The following is a 19055-nucleotide window of genomic DNA, read 5'->3' on the forward strand; positions in this document are numbered from 1 at the left end:
GCCAGGAGTCTGCCTCCTGCCACAGCATCTCTTCAAAGCACTGATCCCAAGGGTGGACCATTTTGCTGTGGCATACATCTGTGTCCATATGGGGATCATATAGCATGCATTGAAGGGTATATTTGTTGGACATTCAGCTAGGTGCCCATACATAAAATCCATCAAGGTACAGGCCAGTTGCAAAGGAGAGACTTAGAGAAGCTATAAAATGCATAGGTTCCATAAAGGGCCACAGAACATTTACCAGTGACAGAAAAAGGTCAGCTATCTGTCATTTTCACTAAGCAAGGCATGAGGGTCTTTTTCAGATTTATTTATTCATTTAAAAGGCAGAATGACAGAGAAAGGTGAGACAAGGAAAGGGAGAGGGAGAAAAGAGGGAGAGGGAGGTTCTTCCATCCGCTGGTACACTGCCCAAACAGCTTATAACCAGGGCTGAGTCAGACCCAAACCAGAAGCCAGGATCTCCATCTGTGTGTCCCACATGGGTGGTAGGGGTCCCAGGATTTGTGCCGCCTTCTGCTGCTTACCCAAGCACATTAGCAGGAAACTCAATGAGAAGAGAGATAGTGAGGACTCAAACAAGCACTCTGATACAGAATCCCGGCATCGCAAATGGCTTCTTAACTGACTGCAACCCAGTGAGCCCCATGGCATGAGTTTCTAAGCCATGAAAACAAGTAGTGCAGCTGACAATTAATTGCCCATTCACCTCCCTGCCTGTGTTTATGTGACTTTGTGCTGAAGTTCCCATTCCACACAAAGCTACAGGAGAATACCAGTTTCATCACCAAGCAGGTTTCTCCATGCCCCCTTTCTCTCTCTCCATCCTCTATTTTATGCAATATCTTGTTTAGTAAAATTGATTAAAGAATGAGAGGTTATTACTAAAGCAAACCAGACATGACAGGGCAAAATGACGGATCTCTTAGTATCAACACTACTTGGGTCTTGAATAAAATACCTGCACACACTCACACCGAGAACTGCAGTGACATTAACAATCTTGCCAATTCTCACTCAGTCAATTAACAGTGGGGATTGGTGTTGTGGTATAGCAGGTTAAGACCCCATCTGCAAATCAAAATCCTACATGGATAATGGTTCAAACCTGGTGCTCCACTTGTGCTCCAACAACCTGATAATCTACCAGGGACAGCAGCAGAGGATGGCCTAAGTACTTAGGCCCCTTCACATATGTAGGATACCCAGATGAAGCTCCTGGCTTCAGCCTGGCCCAGCCCTGGCCATTGTGACCATTTGAAGAGTAAATCAGCAGATGGAATATCTTTCTTCCTTTCTCTAGGTAACTCTGCCTTTTGAATAAACAAATAAATCTTACCAAAAAACCAGAAAGTGACTGTGAAAGCAGCTTTAGGAAATTCAGGGTTATCTACTTGGCCTTTTTCTTTCCTGGACCCTTCTTTCTCAAAACTGATATTGTCAGCAGGGGGACATGCTTGGGACATGAACGACAAAAATGCCAACAAGTCCGCTAGACTTTAGATGATTTCATGAAGAAAATATGGAACTCACAAATCTTCGGGAGCAAGCCATTCTATTTGGCTGTAACCTCCACTCAAGCTGGCTATCTGAGATCTTGACTTTTGGAAAAGTGATGTGGTCCATACAGTAGAGCAGGATTTGCACAGGTGGATGTTCTGGTGCCCCCTGCTGGCCATCGTTGACACCTTTGACAAAGCTCCTCACTCCTTTCAAATCAGACAATAAGCTGAACACAAGAGACACTGTTATCAACTAGGTCATTTTTTGGAGACCTTGAGGGGAAAGAAGTATAAAAATATGATAACAAATCATTCAGAAAAATACCATGCCTGTGTAAGAGAACATATTTCAGTAATTAGAGACAAAGCAGACAAATATAGTTTTAACTAGGGTGAGGTAAATATATTGGGTGTTTTCCTCTCTTGCCCAGGCACAGGTTGCTAAATCAAACAACCAAAGTTAAACAGGCCACAGAAATGCTAGGACTTGTAGCCCTCTAATTCTGTCTCTGGCTATGGATATGAGTTGCAACCTCACTGACTCTCTGAAGTTTAAGGATTCTATGTCTAAACTTTTCACTAGAATATAATGCTCCATTACTTCTGAATCTTTCTGGTAAAATCAATTTCTCCAACTAATTTAGCAAATGGAATGGTGTGTCATGGGGGATATTCCAAGATGGATGAATAGGGGAAAGATGTGCTATTTTTGATCAAGGGAAAATAGTAGAAGACAAACAGAGGAAGTGCATTCCCGGGGAGAGCTGGAGGGAAGTTTGTGGTGGACATGCTACAGAAGGAAGAGGCTATGAAGCAATGTGGAAGCCGCGGGTGGGTAGCAACAAGCATGGACACCACACACGATACCCACAGCTAGGAGCTAGAGGAGATGACAGCTTTGGGGTGTGAGGTAAGAGCATTCTGTGGCAGCCCATGCCACTTGTGATATTGTCAGAGGGAGAGCCTTTCAGACCACACTTCTGTGATTCCAGCCTGGAGAGTGAGCAGGGGAGAGGGTAGCCACTTAATCCAGCCAAAGAAGCAGGTTTCTTTCTCATCTCCCAACAAAGACACCCAGCAGCTGATGGAGAGAAGATACCATTTTTAAAAACAGATGTATTTATTTGAAAGCCACGGAGGGAGAGACAGAGAGAGAGAGAGAGAGAGAGAGAGAGATCTTCCATCTGCTGTTTCACTTCCAATGGTGAGAATGGCCAGGATTGGACCAAGCCAAAGCTGAGAGTCCAGAGCTTCCTCTGGGTCTCCAATATAGGGGCAAGGGCCCAAGCACTTAGGCCGTCCTCTACTGCTTTCCCAGAGCATTAGCAGGGAGCTGCGTCAGAAGTGGACTAGCTAGGATTTGAATTGGAGCTGATTATCAGATATGAGCCCTGCAGATTGATTTAAGCGACTAAACCACAGTGATGTCCATGAGAAAGCACCATTTTGACACAGCAGAGGCTGTGGTGGTTCTTGTGTGTGCCTGTAACAAGGGGATTTTAGCAGAGAGAAAATACTGTGTTGCCCCACTGACTTGAGTCTTGCTGAGGGTTTAACAAGGTGCTGGACATCCACACAGGATTGTGAGGTACTTCTATCCTCTCAATATATCACAAGCTCTGGGGCCCAAACTGCCAAGATAAAGCACCCACAAATAGCTGGCTCTGCGAACTTCTTGCATCCGCACTCTCTGTGGAAGGTGCAAGCTCCAAGGCTGAACCCTGTGGTTATGAGGACCTTGAGTGCTGTGATTGTGTGAATTCGGTGACTGCATGATATGGTGTGAGGTATAGCTGATTCTCTGAGCAATCCCTGTGTCTCACATCAGAGCTCCCTGATCACCTGAGGTAGTTCATTGCAAAGGGTCCCCTGGTCACAGTGAGGACTGCACATATCTTTTGTGTGGGTCATGTGCCACAATGGATGAGGGTTGTATACACTGGGGGCTAACCCTGAGCGTTGATCACTTTGGATGACAGGAGGTGAGGCTGTCATTGCATCAGTGGAGATCTACCACACCCAACGTGGGTGTCACCCTGGATTCTCACTTCACCCTGAGCACTGAGTAGAACTCCCTGGCCACACCAAGCACATGCTTCTGGGTTTTCATTGAAATAGCAGACATTACATTAAGCCACAGAGGCATAATTCACACATACAATGTACCAGAGGAGAAAACCAACAAGTAATTCCACAAATGCATGAAAACTTAGGCATAAATTCAAGAAACAAGAATAACAAAGATAACATGACTCCACCAAATGGAACGTAACAACACTTCAATATGAGAATGTGAGGACCAAGAGATTGAGGAAATGCCTGAAATGGAATTCAAAAGAATGATCATAAGATTATTCAGAAGCAATAAGAAGCAAATTCATGAGTAAACAAAATCCATACATGATATGGATGGAAAATTTTCCCATGAGATTGAGATTTTAAAGGGAAATTAAATTAAAATATTAGAAATGAAGTGTTCAACATTTCAAATAAAAAATACAGAGGAAACTATTAATAACAGACTTAGTGAAGCAGAAGGAAGAATATCTGAGCTAGATGAAAAATCACAGAAAATATCAGACCAAAAAAAAGAATAAATTAGATAAATTAAAAAGCGGTCAAGATTTATGGGATACTATCAAACTAATCGACATACAGGTCGTAGGAGTTCCTGAATGTGTGGAAAGAGAATGAATGAGAAGGCAAATTCAGTGAAATAATAACAGAAAACTTCCCTAATTTGGACAAAGAAAGGGACATCCCAGTATAAGGATCACATAGAAATCCTAATAGACATGATCAGGGAATCTAAGAGGGAGGTGGACGAAAGGTTGGAATGTGGGTGGGAGAGCAGATGGGCATGGTGTCCCACTATGATCCTAAATCTGTATATATTAAATATATATGAAACTTGTATAACTTAAATAAAACAAAGAGAGAGAAAGATAAAAAAGAACAGAACTTCATCATGACACACTGCAAACTTTCAAAAGTAAAACAAAGAAAAGATTCTAAAATGTGCACGAGGGAAATGCCAGATCATTTTCAGAGGATTTCCAGTCGACTCACAGCTGATTTCTTACCAGAAAGGTTACAGGTTAGGGGAGACTGGAAAGATAGTCCAAATCTTAAGACAAAAAAAAAAAAAAAAAAACCTGTCAGCCCAGAACATAGTACTTTGCAAAGTTCTCATTTGTGAATTAAGTTGAAATAAAAACCTTCCTTAACAAACAGAAATTGCAAGTTTGTCACCACTTGTCCAGCCTTATAAGTGATGCTTAAAGATATGCCACATACAGAAACACAGCTAGTTATCATTAAGTATCAATGAATGTGAAGGCAGAAAATCTCCTAGGAAATCCAAAGCAAATAATATGAATACTTATGGGAAAATGGAAGGGCCAAGTCGTTACTTCTTTATAGTAACCTTGAATGTAAATGGTCCATTCTCCAATTAACAAGTACAGATTAGTTGAATGGATTAAAAAACAAGACCAGACATCACAGATACACACAAGGGGCTGGCATTGTTTAATAGCAGGTAAAACCACCGTCTGTAGTGCTGGCATCCAATATGGGTACTGGTTGGAGTCCTGGCTCCTCCACTTCAAATTCAGCTCTCTGCTATGGCCTGGGAAAGCAGTAGAAGACAACCCAAGTCCTTGGGCCCCTAAAAGTGCATTGGAGACCCAGAAGAATCTCCTGGCTCTTAGCTTTGGTTGGGCTCATCTCTGGGCATTGCAGTCATCTGGGAAGTGAACCAGAGGATAGAAGACCTCTCTATCTCTCTCTGCCTCTACCTCTCTATAATTCTGCCTTTCACATAAATAAATGAATCTTTTTGTTAAAAAAAAAAAGATATACATGGGGCTGGTGCTGTGGTGCAGTGAATTAACACCCTGGCCTGAAGCGCCGGCATCCCATATGGGCACTGGTTCAAAACCCAGCTGCTCCACTTTCAATCCAGCTCTCTGCTGTGGCCTGGGAAAGAAGTGGAAGATGGCCTAAGTCCTTGGACCCTTGCACCTATGAGGGAGACCTGGAAGAAAGCTCCTGGCCCTTGGCTTCAGATTGGCACAGCTCCAGCTGTTGTGGCCAATTGGGGAGGGACTCATCGGATGGAAGCCCCCCGCCCCCGTGTGTGTGTAACTCTGACTTTCAAGTGAATAAATAAATCTTTTAAAAAAAGATACACACAAAATGAAAGTTAAAGGATGGAAAAAGATACTCCATGCTAACAGAAAGCAAAATCTAACAGGTGTGTGTATACTAGTATCAGACAAAATAGACTTTAACACAAAAACTCTTAAAAGAGACAAAGAAGGGTACTGAATAATGATTAAGGGGTGAATTCAACAGGAAGATATATATATATATATATATATATATATATGCACTAAACTTCCAGGGCACCCGGCTAATACAAATGTGAACTGATATAAAGGCTGATGTAGACTATTACTATCAGGGCAATTCAACTACCCACTTTCATAAATGCACAGATCACCAGACAGAAAACCAACAAAGAGATAACAGAACTAATCTACACTGTGGATCAGATGGACCTAACTGATAGCTACAGAACCTGTCATCCCACAGTTGCAGAATACACACTGTTTTCATCAGTACATATAATTCTCTCTAGGAGAGATCATATGATAAGCCATAAAGCAAATCTCAGCAAATTAAAAAATGAAACCATATCATGCCTCTTTCCTGAACACAATAAGGATTTCTTGAAAATATGCAAACACATGCAGACTGAATAAAACACTCCTTGTTGAACAGTGGATCACATAACAAATCAAAAAAGAAATTAAACAGTCACTGAAAATGAATGAGTATGTCAGTAAACCATATCAAAACATGTAACAGCAAAGACAGTGTTAAGTCAGAAGTTTACAGCAGTTAGTGGCTATATCAAGAAACTGGAAAAGCATTAAATAAATGAGCTATCAGTACATCTCAAGGACCTAGAAAAACAACAACAAACCAAACTAAAATTAGTAGGAGGAAAGAAATAATTAAAAGTAGAGAAGAAATATGTAAAATTGAAACAAATAATAACAAAATGGAGTCATGAAGACACAGAAAAACTAAATGGACTAATAACCAAGATGGATATTGAATCAGTAGTAAAGATCTTTCAAAAAAGAAAAGCCAATGAATGTATGGCTTCATATGTGAATTCTATCAAATTTTTAAAAAACAACTAATTCCAATTATTCTCAAGTTATTCAAAGCATTTCAAAGGGTGGGAATACTCCCAAACTATTTATGAGGTCAACATCACCTTAATTCCAAAACCAGAAGACGACACAACAAACGGGAGTAGAGACAAATATCACTGACGAACATTAATTCAAAAATCCTCAACAAAATACTAGCTAATCAAATCCAACAACACAACAGAAACATCATCCACCTGAACCAGTGGGATTTATCTGAGGTATGCAGGGATGGTTCAACAAATACAAATCAATAAATGTGTTACATCACATTAACAAACTGAAGAATAATAACCATGTGTTGATCTCAATAGGTGCAGAGAAAGGATTAGATAAAATACAACATCCTTTCATAATAAAAACCTTAAGCACATTGTATATAGAAGGAACGGTTCTCAACAAAATCAAGGCAATTTATGACAAACCCAGAGCAAGCTACATATTGAATGGGGAAAAGTTGGAGCTTTTTCCACTAAAGTCTTGAACCAGACAAGAGTGCCTGCTTTCACCAATGCTATTCAATACAGTTGAAGTTTCTGGCAGAATGAATAGGCAAAAATAGAAATCAAAGGAATCAACTCGAAAGGACAAACTCAAATTATCCTTGTTTGCAGATGACGGAAATCTACAGGGGAACCAAAATATTCCACTAAGACACTACTGACATTCATAAGATAGCTTGGAAACATTGGAGGATATAATATTAACACAGAAAAATCAATAGCCTATGAATACTAGAAAATGCCATGGCTGAGAAAAAAAAAACTTGTAAGGTCAATCCCATTCACAAAACTACAAAAAAAAAATACCTTGGAATAAATTTAACCAAAGAGCTCTTTGATGAAAATTACAAAACATTAAAAAGGAAATAGAAGAAGACCTTAAAAATGGGAAAAAATCATCCACGTTCATGGTTTGGTATAATCAACATCATCAAAATGTCGATACTACCAAAAGCAATTTGCAGATTCATGCAATCCCAATCAAAATGCCAATGACATTCTTCTCAGATCTAGAAATAAAATGCTAAAATTCATATGGAAACACAAGAGATCCCAAAAGCTAAAGAAATCTTAAGCAACAAAGACAAACCCAGTGGAATCACAACACCAGATTTCAAGACATACTACGGGGCAATTGTAATCAAAACAGCTGTGTACTGGCACAAAAATAATCATGTAGGCCAATGGAACAGAATAGAAATTTTGGAAAACAATCCACACATCTACATCCAACTAATCTTTGACAAAGGAGCTAGAATCAATACCTGAAGAAAGTACAGGCAGTCTCTTCAACAAGTGGTGCTGGGAAAATTGGATCTCCACATGTGGAATGTGAAACAAACCCTTACCTTACAACTTTTATAACAGTCAATTCAAAGTGGATCAAAGATCTAAATCCATGACCTGAGAACTACAAATTACTAGAGAAGAATACTGGGGAAACTGCAAGACACTGATGTGGAAAAGACCCAGGAAGCACAGGAAATCAAAAAAATAGACAAATTTGATTACTTTAATCTAAGGTTTTGCACTGCAAAGGGAACAGCCAACAAAGTGAAGAGGAAACCAACAGAAGGGAAGAAAATATTTGCAAACTCTGAAACTGATAAAGGATTAACATCCATAATCTATGAAGAGCTCAAGAATCTCAATCACAATAAAACAAACAATCCAGTTAAGAAAAGGGTGAAGGGCCTGAAGAGGCATTTTTCAGAAGAGGAAACTCAAATGGCCAACAGACACATATAAAATAGCTATCACGGAAATGCAAATCAAAGCCACATTGAGGTTTCACTTCACCCTACTTAGAATGGCTATCATACAGAAATCAACAAACATTAAATGCTGGTGAGTATATGGTGAAAAGGGTACCCTAATCCACTATTGGTGTTAGTATAAATGACTATAGCCACTAGAGAACATTACAGAGATGCCTCAGAGTCCTGAAAATAGATCTACCATATGCTCCAGCAATCTCACTCCTGGGAATTTACCCAAACAAAATGAACTCAGCTTGTGAAAGAGTTATCTGTACACCCATGTTTATTACACCTCAATTCACACTAGATAAGATATGGAATCAACCCAGATGTCTATCACCTGATGACGGGATAAAGAAACTGTGGTATATTTATATAATGTGGAATACTACTCAGGTATAAAAAATTATGAAATCCCATCTTATGCTATAAAATGGATGTAACTGGAAAACATTACATTTAGTGAAATAAGGCAGTCCCAAAAAGATAAATACCCTGTGTTCCCTAATCTGTGGTAACTAATAGGGTATCATAAATGTAAGTATATGAGTAAAATTGACATTTGGAAATTCGTTGATTCAATGATTGTACCTTTGATGAATACTGCTTATTTCTTCTATGTGTTGAATTATTTACTTAGTGTAAGGCTAACCTAACGAATATAAAATAAACTGAAAGTAGATCACTGTAAACATTAAAGGAAAATTCAGAAAGAAAAAAGTGGGAGAGTGGGAACATGGGCAGGACAGAGGATTGGGTGGGTACTATTACCACGCTCTTAAATCTGTATACACAAAATATGTGAAATTTTTTCACCTTAAATTTTTTTAAAAAAAGGATAAAAAGGAATGGTGTCTCATATGTTATGACCACAAATGATAAAACACACATAAGGAACTCATATAAATACTTTTTAGAGAAATGAGAAAGACAGGAATTTCAGGAGAGAAGGCTTTTCAATCTTTTCTTGTAAAAGGTCTGCTGCAGTAGAGACAGCGTGCAGTAGAAAGGAGCCCCAAAACTGAATTTACTGGAGCTGCTGAACTTTCCCAACCTGCTACTATGAGACAGGTGGAGAAAACACACATGCAAAGCCCCAACCCTGGCCAACTCTTGAAGTTTCTTTTGCCCACTAGGAAATTCTGCCTGGTGTTACAACATCGCATCTTGCAACTCAGTTCAGTTTCATTCAAAAATCAAAGCTTTATTTTCAACTGATTAATTTGATTACTTTGCCTTGTCCAAATACTCCCAAATGCTAATTTAACCAGATATTTCTCTGTGCCTCTCAAATATTCATATTCCAAACTGAAACACTATGCCAACACACTGAATTTGAATGGGATTCTTTGGTCATAAAAAGCACCCATAGTTAAGTAGCAACACTTGAAAAGAATCTAAGGATTGAATGATAGAATGTATGAGTGGTAACTTTCTGATTAGGAAGGTTGTATCATAGGTATACGCAAGGTTTTCACTTGTAGAAAAGAAACCTGAAAGTAATCAGTGGTGATCATTTAATGTCCTCAACAGTTTATTCTCAAATGTTTCAGGTTCAGAAATTATACTAGAATTTGGAACTTTTCTCTAATTTTAAGATTGTTTCCAGGCCTGGCTCTGTGGCAAAGCAGGTAAAGTTGATGCCTGCTGTGCCAGCATCCCATTTGGGTGCCAGATTGAGTCTTGGCTACTCCACTTCCAATCCAGCTCTCTGCTATGGCCTGGGAAAGCAGTAGAAGATGGCCCAAGTGCTTGGGACCCTGAACCTGCATGGGAGACTCAGAAGAAGCGCCTGTCTCCTGGCTTCAAATCAGCTCAGCTCTAGCTGTTGTGGCCATTTGGGGAATGAACCAGTGGATTGAAGACGTCTCTCTCTGCCTCTGCCTCTCTGTAACTCTTTCAAATAAATAAATCTTTTAAAAAAGATTGTTTCTAAAAAGTTAATAAAAAAATAAACAAACAGAACACATGAAAAGCTTAGGTAAACATAATTTCCCTGTAAAGAAAGCTCTATTAGCATCAGTGCATAAAATTGAAATTCTGTAAGTTTGGGGATATTATAATGTTTGCAATATATCCAAACATCGATAATGCCCACAGCACTGGTGTACCAAAAAGATATCTAAATATTTAGGTTTGTTTATAATGACAAAAATTTACAAATACAAACAAGTCACAATTAACTACTAAATTATCAATAACAATTTGGGTACAGTTTAACAGCTGGCATATGGACACACTGGGTCTATTAGTATCACTGGTTTGCATTTGCAAAACCTCCTCAAGAGTAACTTACAGATCCTCAGAAAAGTTTTCAAATGCTATATAGGGCCCAGCATTGGATACAGCAGTTACGACACTACTTGGAATGTCTGCAATCCATATTGGAGAAATTTAGGTTGAGTCTCAGCTGTAATCCTGATTCCAGCTTCCTGTGACAAGTGCATTGTGGGAGGCAGGGGCTATCCATTTAAGTTGTTGAGATCTCTGCCACCCATGTGAGAGACCTGAACTGAGTTCCTGGCAACTGACTTTGCCCCAAGGATCAGTGTACCAGTGGGAGGGAGTACTGTCTTTCCCCTCCCTTTCTCTCTCGCTTTTTCCCTGTCTTTCATCTTTCCAAATAAATATTTTAGAAAGCTGGATTTTTTGATCAAGCACACATAATTCAAAAGTGTTTTCTTTTAAAGAGAATTTTCACAATCATATATTTAGTAGAAAAATCTAAAGTATTATGTAAAAAGTATAATCAGGAACATTTATCTCCAGATTATATAATTTTTATTTTAAATATTAACACATTCTTGCATTTTCAGCACTAGATAATGATTTAGATTTGACTTCTCATTATATGTGAAAGGAGTAGTTGATAAGCTTCAGATTCCAGTTCATCAATGCCTGAAAAGAAGAAATAATAATAATTCTGTTTTTTATCTGGAAGACTTCACAGTTAATGAAGTCTAAGTCAGTATTTTAAAGTTTGAGAACCCTAACACGGTTAAGAAAAAATATATAGGTATGACTATGACTACAAAACAAAATCGCTACTATACACAGTTTGCCCATAGTTATGTATGCAATTAGTTATCATTGTGTTAAGACTTGGAACTCTTGGTTTTCATTTGTTCAGCAAACATGTGGTAAGTAATGAGGATGACAGTCCATCCATCAATAATCATAAACAAACCCAACAGCACAATCAGGTCATTTCCATTCGGAGTCATAGATGGGATGACAGGAATAAAGGAATAAAATAGTTTATTGCTACAACACACAGAAGGGGCATGTGTCCTAATTTTGTACCAATATTGTGGAAAATTTGGTTCAAGCATCATGTAATTTTACACCAAGAAGACAGTGAAAATGTGTATCAGAAAGAGGGAGAAACATAAGACTTGCAAAAAGTTAGAGGTGAGGAAGAAAATGGATGGAATTCTAAAGAGTCTAGTTTGGACTAGCAAGAGCCAAAGTGACTTAAATGGTTTTATTCCATGCTAAGGAATTTGGAGTTCTTCCTAGAGGAAAAGATAAACCACTGTTAAAGTAAATGTCCAGAGGTCACCAGCCAATCACAGCTTCATGAAATGTAGCTGCCTAAATATTCACGGGTGATTGGGTGTTTGGGGCTTAGTATCTCTCCCATAACCTGAGAAGCTGATAGTGCTGTTGTGTTCTTTGAATTGTACTGTGTGGGCTGGCAGTACCACGGAGATGCAAAAGTATCCATTCAGAAATAAGAGATGCATAGGCTCTGAGATTTTTCAAAAGCTATGGAATGTGATGACTAAATTAAAAATAGATACATTCTTCATTATCATGTATATGTTTTCACATATTTCATGAGGTTCATCAAGGAAATATCTTTCATGTCATTTCTATTAACCAAGCAATGGAAAGTGCTGTTACTTCCAATATATATTTGATTTCAGAAGACAATTCATCCAAATTCAATTAACAAATTATAGCAATATACCTCATCTAGTTCTCTATTTAAATTTGTATCTCCTCTAGCATCTGAAGTGAAATGTTATTTATCCCATTTACAGCCAATAGGATACATCATTATGCAAATCATGCATTACTTAGAAAATGAGGCCTTATAGACCCAACTTGAAGACGACTTAATACAAAAATCACATCTAATAAGATTCTTGATGATTTTAAGATTACCTAATAGACAGCAGTTTTGTGTAATGCTATTTCACTAATCTAATATAAAGTACAATTAGTATAAGGCTGTTGGTATACATTATTTTAGAAGTGTGCTGTTTCATCTTAGCAGTAGAAGGTTAAAATATCAAGTCATGGTTTAAACTAAATGAACTTTTTGGGTATTCTTAGGAAAAATCTGTCCTTTATAAAATTAAGTGAATTTTGTTGCTTTATTTTCCCTTAAATTGAATTTTCTAGAATCCACTTGTAGAAAATTAAAAATTTAAAGTTTAATAAGAGCAAGTTTTAGTGCATCTGCATCCAAGAACCTGGTTTGGGTCATCTTCCCACTACTGGTAACGCACACCCTGGGAAGACAGAAAATGACTCAAGGACTCGAGGCTTTACCGCCTGCATGGGAGATTGAGTTCTGTGTCCTAGTTTCAGCCTAGCTGAGCCCTGTCTGTTGTGGACATCTGGGGAGAGAGCCAGCAGATGGAAGATCTCTGTCTCTCTCTGACCCTCTCTCTTTCTGCTTTAAATAGAATAAAAAATAATTAAAACTAAAAACAAAATATATTCTATGTTCAGTTTTCAGCACAGAATCTTAAGTACATGCATAGAGGAAATGATACTCTCAGGATGTCAGGAGAAAATTCTACTGGCAAAATATTAAATGAATATGCCATACTATCTGTTCTAAGAGCCAATATTTGCTGGAAAAACGTTCAATACAGGTAACAGCTATTGTTCAAGTTAGTTCATGATTCATGACTACCTAGGTTATAAATAAGGAAAAAGATGTAGCTCTGTAATTATAACTTTGATTTCTCCTCAGAAGTTAGGACCAATGTTTCAATTGCTTGGCTAATTTTAGTTTTATTTACTTAATTATGAAATTGTGGGAATATTTCACACTGTATGTCAAGTGTTTTCATCTAGGGTGTTTTTACTGAAGCTTTTAAAAGTAATGATATCCTGGGATCTGTGTGGTGGCACCACTTGAGTTGCTGTTATCCCATACTGAAATGTCAGTTTGAATCCTTGCTACTGTGCATATAATCTAGTTTAGTGTTCATCTGCCTGGTGAGGCAGCTGATGACGGCTCAAATCTTTAGGCATCTAACATCTGATGAAGTTTCTGGATCCTGGTTTTATCCTGGTCCAGCCCTGACTATTTCAGGCATTTGGGGATTAAATAGAACAGAATTGGATAGAATAGATTGAATAGAGGAGCTCTCTACATCCCTGTCACTCTGCCTTTCAAAGAAATAAATGGGAAAATATAATATCTCATTAAATGCCCCAAACAGGGCCTAAAATAGCCCTGTGTTGCTTAAGGACAGTAATAAGGACAGTATGATATCCAATGCTTTTCAAGATTTTGGTGTGATGACAAATGCTTTCGACTGGCAACTTCTTCAATATTTTGAGGGAGTTTTTCATAATGTTTCTGTGAAAAGAGCTTTATGGAAAAGCTTTATAGAAATGAAAAATAGGGCAATGAGCAAGCTAGGTATTATGAAAGTTAAAAATTCAGTGCCAGATGGAAGGGAAGGCCTTACTCAAAGAATGTATCACATGAAAACTATGTAAAGTGTGAATCACATTTTCTGTTACCAATATGATGTTACCTTTCCCCCTAAAAATTCTTTTCCTAAAAGTGTCCTTTCTATGTAAATAGATCTTATGCTTTTATGCCTCACTCACAAAACTATTTGTAAATGTAAATTTTACAAGGTGAAAAGTAGAATACACTGCTTGAAAAATTGCATGCCTTGTACTGAAGAACAGCTTTGGTAAACAAATTTAAGCAGAGTTCACTTTTTTCTTCTATTTCTTATATTAATAATACAAAGTAGAAGGAATTGCCGCTAATCCACCCCTGGAGCAGCCTTCCCCTACATAAATTCTCCAGTCCACCTCTGACCCTGAAATACTTGGTATCAATGACAGCTGAGGTCAACTGTCTCTGAGAAAGAGATTCTAGGTAAGACACCGAAGCTCCGCCATTCAAAGGACAGTCAGGGCGTGGGAGGAAACTATTCCAGAAAGGGAATAGCTTAGGAAAAGAGCCCTGAGTGTTGAGGCTATCTCTGGCTTTGTCTTGGAAAGGAGGAGGTTAGGGTGATTTAGTCCTACTGATGAGGGAAAACGAGCAGGTGTTAGATGAGTACTTAGATGTATCTTTCAGATGCAAGTGTTAGGCACAGTGGTTAAGATACCACTTGGGACATGTGCAACCCATGTTGGAGTGGATGCGTTCTATTCCTAGCAACACTTTAGAATCCAGCTTCCTCCTAATGAGTACTCTGGGTGGCAGCAGATGATCATTCAAATCCTTGGGTGCTTGTCACCCACATGGGAGACCTAGATGGAATTTTTGGCTTCTGGTTCTGATGGGGTTCACTCTCAGCTGCCATGGATATTTTATGAGTGAACCAGCAGCTGTGAAATGTCTATCTTTATTGCTATTTTACCCACCTGTATGTAACTGCTTTTCAAATAAATTAGCATTTTTTAAATTAGGGAATTCTAAACTGGAAAACAATGTAATAATGTCCCAGAGCATTTTTGCTGATTACAAGGATTCTCCCAGTTTTCACTGAGGTTCTACAGAAGTCTAAGTTTCCACAGAGGACACTGCAAGTTGAAGGCATAAGGAAGCCAGTTTTAGAGCCTCAGTCCTCTTTTAGTCACACATCTCTACTTTCATCAGTTTGCTTAATCTGGTCGCATGCAACTTTTTTCAAAAAGCTTGATTCTTCAAAACAATTTTGAAAGGTATAAAAGTCACCCACTTATTTCAACTATCTAATGTCACACAAGAATGTAGTAAAGGGTCAGAGAGATTATACCTTTGTAGAGGTCACAGAGCCATTTTTCTAAAGGCCAAATTTATGTCATAGAAATAGACATGTAGACCAATGGACAAGAATATAAACTCCATCACTTCTCAGCCTTTTGGCTAAGATCAAGTGAAGAATAGAAACTCCAGAAATCAATCCACATATGTACAACCAAGTAATTGTTGACAAAGGAGCTAAAAACAATCCCTGAAGTAAGGACAGTCTCTTCAATAAATGATGCTGGGAATATTGGATCTCTGCATGCAGAACCATGAAACAAGATCTCTACCTTACATCTTCTACAAAAATCAACACAAAATGGGTAAGGATACAAATCTATGACCTGAGAACATCCAATAACTAGAGGAGAATATAGTGAAAATTCTGAAAGACATTGGCATAGGCAAAAACTTCTTGGAATAGACCCCACATGCCCAGGCAATCAATGCCAAAGTTTACAAATCAGATTACATGAAGCTGAGACGCTTCTGAACTGGAAAAGAAACTTTAGCAAGCTGAGAACCAGGTGACAGAATGGTATAAAGTATTTATGAACTATGGCACTGATAAAGGATTAATATTCAGACTCTATAAAAGAGCTCAAAAACTCAACAACAACAAAACAAACAATCGAGTAAAGAAATGGGCAGAAGACTCTCACAGGCATTTTTCAAAAGGGAAATTCAAATGGCCAATGGACACATGAAAAAATGCTCGGGATCACTAGCTATCAAGGAAACGCAAATAAAAACCATAATGAGGTTTCACCTCACCCAGTTAGAATGGCTCCCATACAGAAATAAAGAAACAATAAATGTTGGATGGAAGATCTAGAGGAGTGGTTGTTTGATGAGGAGACAGTGCTTAGAGCAGCAAAATTCATCATCCATTCCCCTCCTGGAGAATTTAATGAGGTATTTAATGATGTTAAGTTACTGATTCATAATTATAATGTTCTCAGCAAAGGAGCAACACATGCATGTGCATAGTATAACTTGCATCTGTTTACTCCCATAAAAATTGAACGTTATGAAGATCAGAAAAAGAGGCAATCCAATGTTAATCCAAAATCTAGAATACATATTAAGATTTATATAATAATTTGGTTGCTCTGGAATTCTACATATCTTCATGGATACGAAAAAGACTCTAGTAATATAAATGTTTAACCAAAAATGCTGTAAATGAAAATGTTTGGTGAGATGACTAAATCCAACATATTGATAACAGACTTTGTATACATAAACAGACTTTGTTTCAAATTTGGTCACTTTAGAAAGTAAGTAACTGATCCGAGATCCAAGAAGCAGAAAATGTGATTAATAAGGGAGAAGGTCAGCAGAAACTGATCTTTGTGCTTATGTAAAAGAACATGATCCAAAGGGGGTCTGCACTGTATAGAGTAAAAAGATAGATGGACAGCAAACCATTATTGCATGCATAGAAAACCATCAGTTTGAAGCAAAAAACTTTTGGAATGGCCCCTTGAGATCAGAGAGGATGCTTTCAGTCACACCTTCAATTATTCAGGTCATTGGTATCTTGACAATTCAGGTTCCTCACTATGAAGATGGTATTGTTCAGCTAGTGAGTCATAAAGATCTATTCCCCAATGAATCTAATGAGGCACAAATAGCAAAATAACTTACAAAAATTATATAAACTTGTCGCTCCCCCTCTTCATGGAGGAACAACACAAGACCCTGCACTGTTCTTTCATCTGCTCGGCCCTCCCCGGGTTTGCTGCTGGTTTTTCCCGGGTTGGCTACTATCCCTTCCACCTCCGTGGAAGGGCAGTTCCCCCTGGCCACATTCCCCACTTCCGCAGGGGAGCGGCACACCGCCGGCCGGCTCTCTGGGGGCTGCACAGGCGTTCCTTCAGCTAGATGTTCCCCTTAGATGTTCCCGGTGCATGCCGTCTCTCTCCTCCTTTATAGTCCTCCTCCGCCAATCCCAACTCGGCTGCCCACACGCCGAGTACGCTGCTCTCCTCCAATCAGTAGCAAGTCCTACAGTTTATTGGTTGAACTGGAGGCAGCTGTGCGGAAGCTGTTTACTTCTCTCCCAGCGCCATATTGTGGGAGAGCAGATGCATAGAATAAGCCTTAATTCCAGTAACTCAGTCTAGTCCGGTTTGCTCCCCACAGATCCCCCTTTCTTTTTATTTTTGGCGTTGATACGCGCCTGTCTTCGGTGTCCTGCGGCACACACTCTGCTCTACTTGCTAGAGTTGCCACAGGCTCTTACAAGTCCTATCAATCAGGCAAACCGAATCCGGGTCCTCTCTTGGCCATGTTGTGAGGAGGTTTTTAGGCGCTGATGCGTGCCTGTGTTCGGTGCCCTGCAGCGCATGCTCTGCTCTGCCTGCAGGGGCTTACAAGCCCTATCAGGCAAACCGAATCCAAGCCTTCTCATTGCCTTTTTGTGGGGAGGCCTTACTGATGTTAATTCGTGCCTGTCTTCGGTGACCTGCGGTGCATAAGCTGCTAGCCGCCGCAGGTGCTCATCGTGCTCATCGCCTCACTTAATCAGGCAGACCGAATCCAAGCTCTCACATTGCAGTGTTGTAGGGAGGCCTTTCTATTTCTCTATTTCTCTATCTCCGGGCATTCCTATTTCTCCCATTTTACTTCTATCTTCTGTTTCTCTTATCCCCGCAGCTTCCCGCTGCCCGCCCCGAGGCTACTTCTCAGCGGCTTCCCGGCTGAGCCGCTTCAGCCCGCGCCTCTCTCATCTGCGCAGCTTCCCGGCTTTGCGCGGCTTGGCTTCGCGCGCTCCGCGGTCTCCACGCCCTTCGCGTCTGCACCACGGCCTCGCGCCAGCCCCATTCCCTATCTATTCACGCCCCGTGCTCTCTCTGCACGCGGCGGCTTCCGCGAGTAACACAGCGTAGCTTACGTGTCCGCCACTAGCATTCAATCTAAGTTCCCCGGGCTAGCCTGGCGAATTCAACCCAGCTTACGTCTCCACCCCACGGTTTGGCTTCCCGTCCTTTGCTCCCCGGGCTAATCAGACGGATCCCAATCTGGCTTACGTTTCAGCTTCTGGTTTCAACTTTTCGCCCCCCATTCCCGGGCTAACTTGAGAATCCCAAAGTGGCTTTCGTTTCAGCCTCGGCCTGCCCCCCGCGGCTTCAATTTCCCTAACACTTTTCTCTACCCGGTATGTTTCCCTAAGTTTTCTTCCAACAATATTCCTCCCTCATTTCTCCTGGCCTCTCCCCACAGTCCGCATCCGAGTCTGTTTGTTCTAGCTTTCACTTTCGCTTTCGACCTTAGAGATTTCTCCCAGCTTCCCCCCGTAGTCCGTATCTGAGTCTATGCCTAGGCTTTCAATAGCTTCTTCCGGCTCCTTTTTTGTCCGGCTTTTCCCTAGGTTGTTTGCTAGTCTCTCTCCGGTAATTTCCCACTTCTTCCCATTTCTTCCCTCCTAAGTTTGCTAATCCGTCCTAGGTTTCCTATCCGAGTCACGGCACCATTATGTCGCTCCCCCTCTTCATGGAGGAACGACACAAGACCCTGCGCTGTTCTTTCATCTGCTCGGCCCTCCCCGGGTTTGC

General features: G+C 39.8%; 1 protein-coding gene across 14 annotated transcripts in view; it reads right to left on the minus strand.

The window, feature by feature from the left end:
- Positions 1 to 19055, minus strand: part of LOC127483472 (ankyrin repeat domain-containing protein 26) — a 225911-nt gene that overhangs the window by 150506 nt on the left and 56350 nt on the right. For 9 of the 14 annotated variants that reach the window (XM_070055977.1, XM_070055976.1, XM_070055971.1 and 6 more), the window contains one exon: positions 1537 to 1778. The exons of 4 other annotated variants lie outside the window; for them this stretch is intronic. The gene's annotated coding sequence lies outside the window, so the exon portion shown is untranslated. The remainder of the gene's footprint in view (positions 1 to 1536; positions 1779 to 19055) is intronic. One more of the 14 variants, XM_070055966.1, reaches the window with a different exon arrangement.

Source organism: Oryctolagus cuniculus, chromosome 13 (genome assembly GCF_964237555.1).
Source record: "Oryctolagus cuniculus chromosome 13, mOryCun1.1, whole genome shotgun sequence".
In the NCBI taxonomy this organism is placed as follows: domain Eukaryota; kingdom Metazoa; phylum Chordata; class Mammalia; order Lagomorpha; family Leporidae; genus Oryctolagus; species Oryctolagus cuniculus.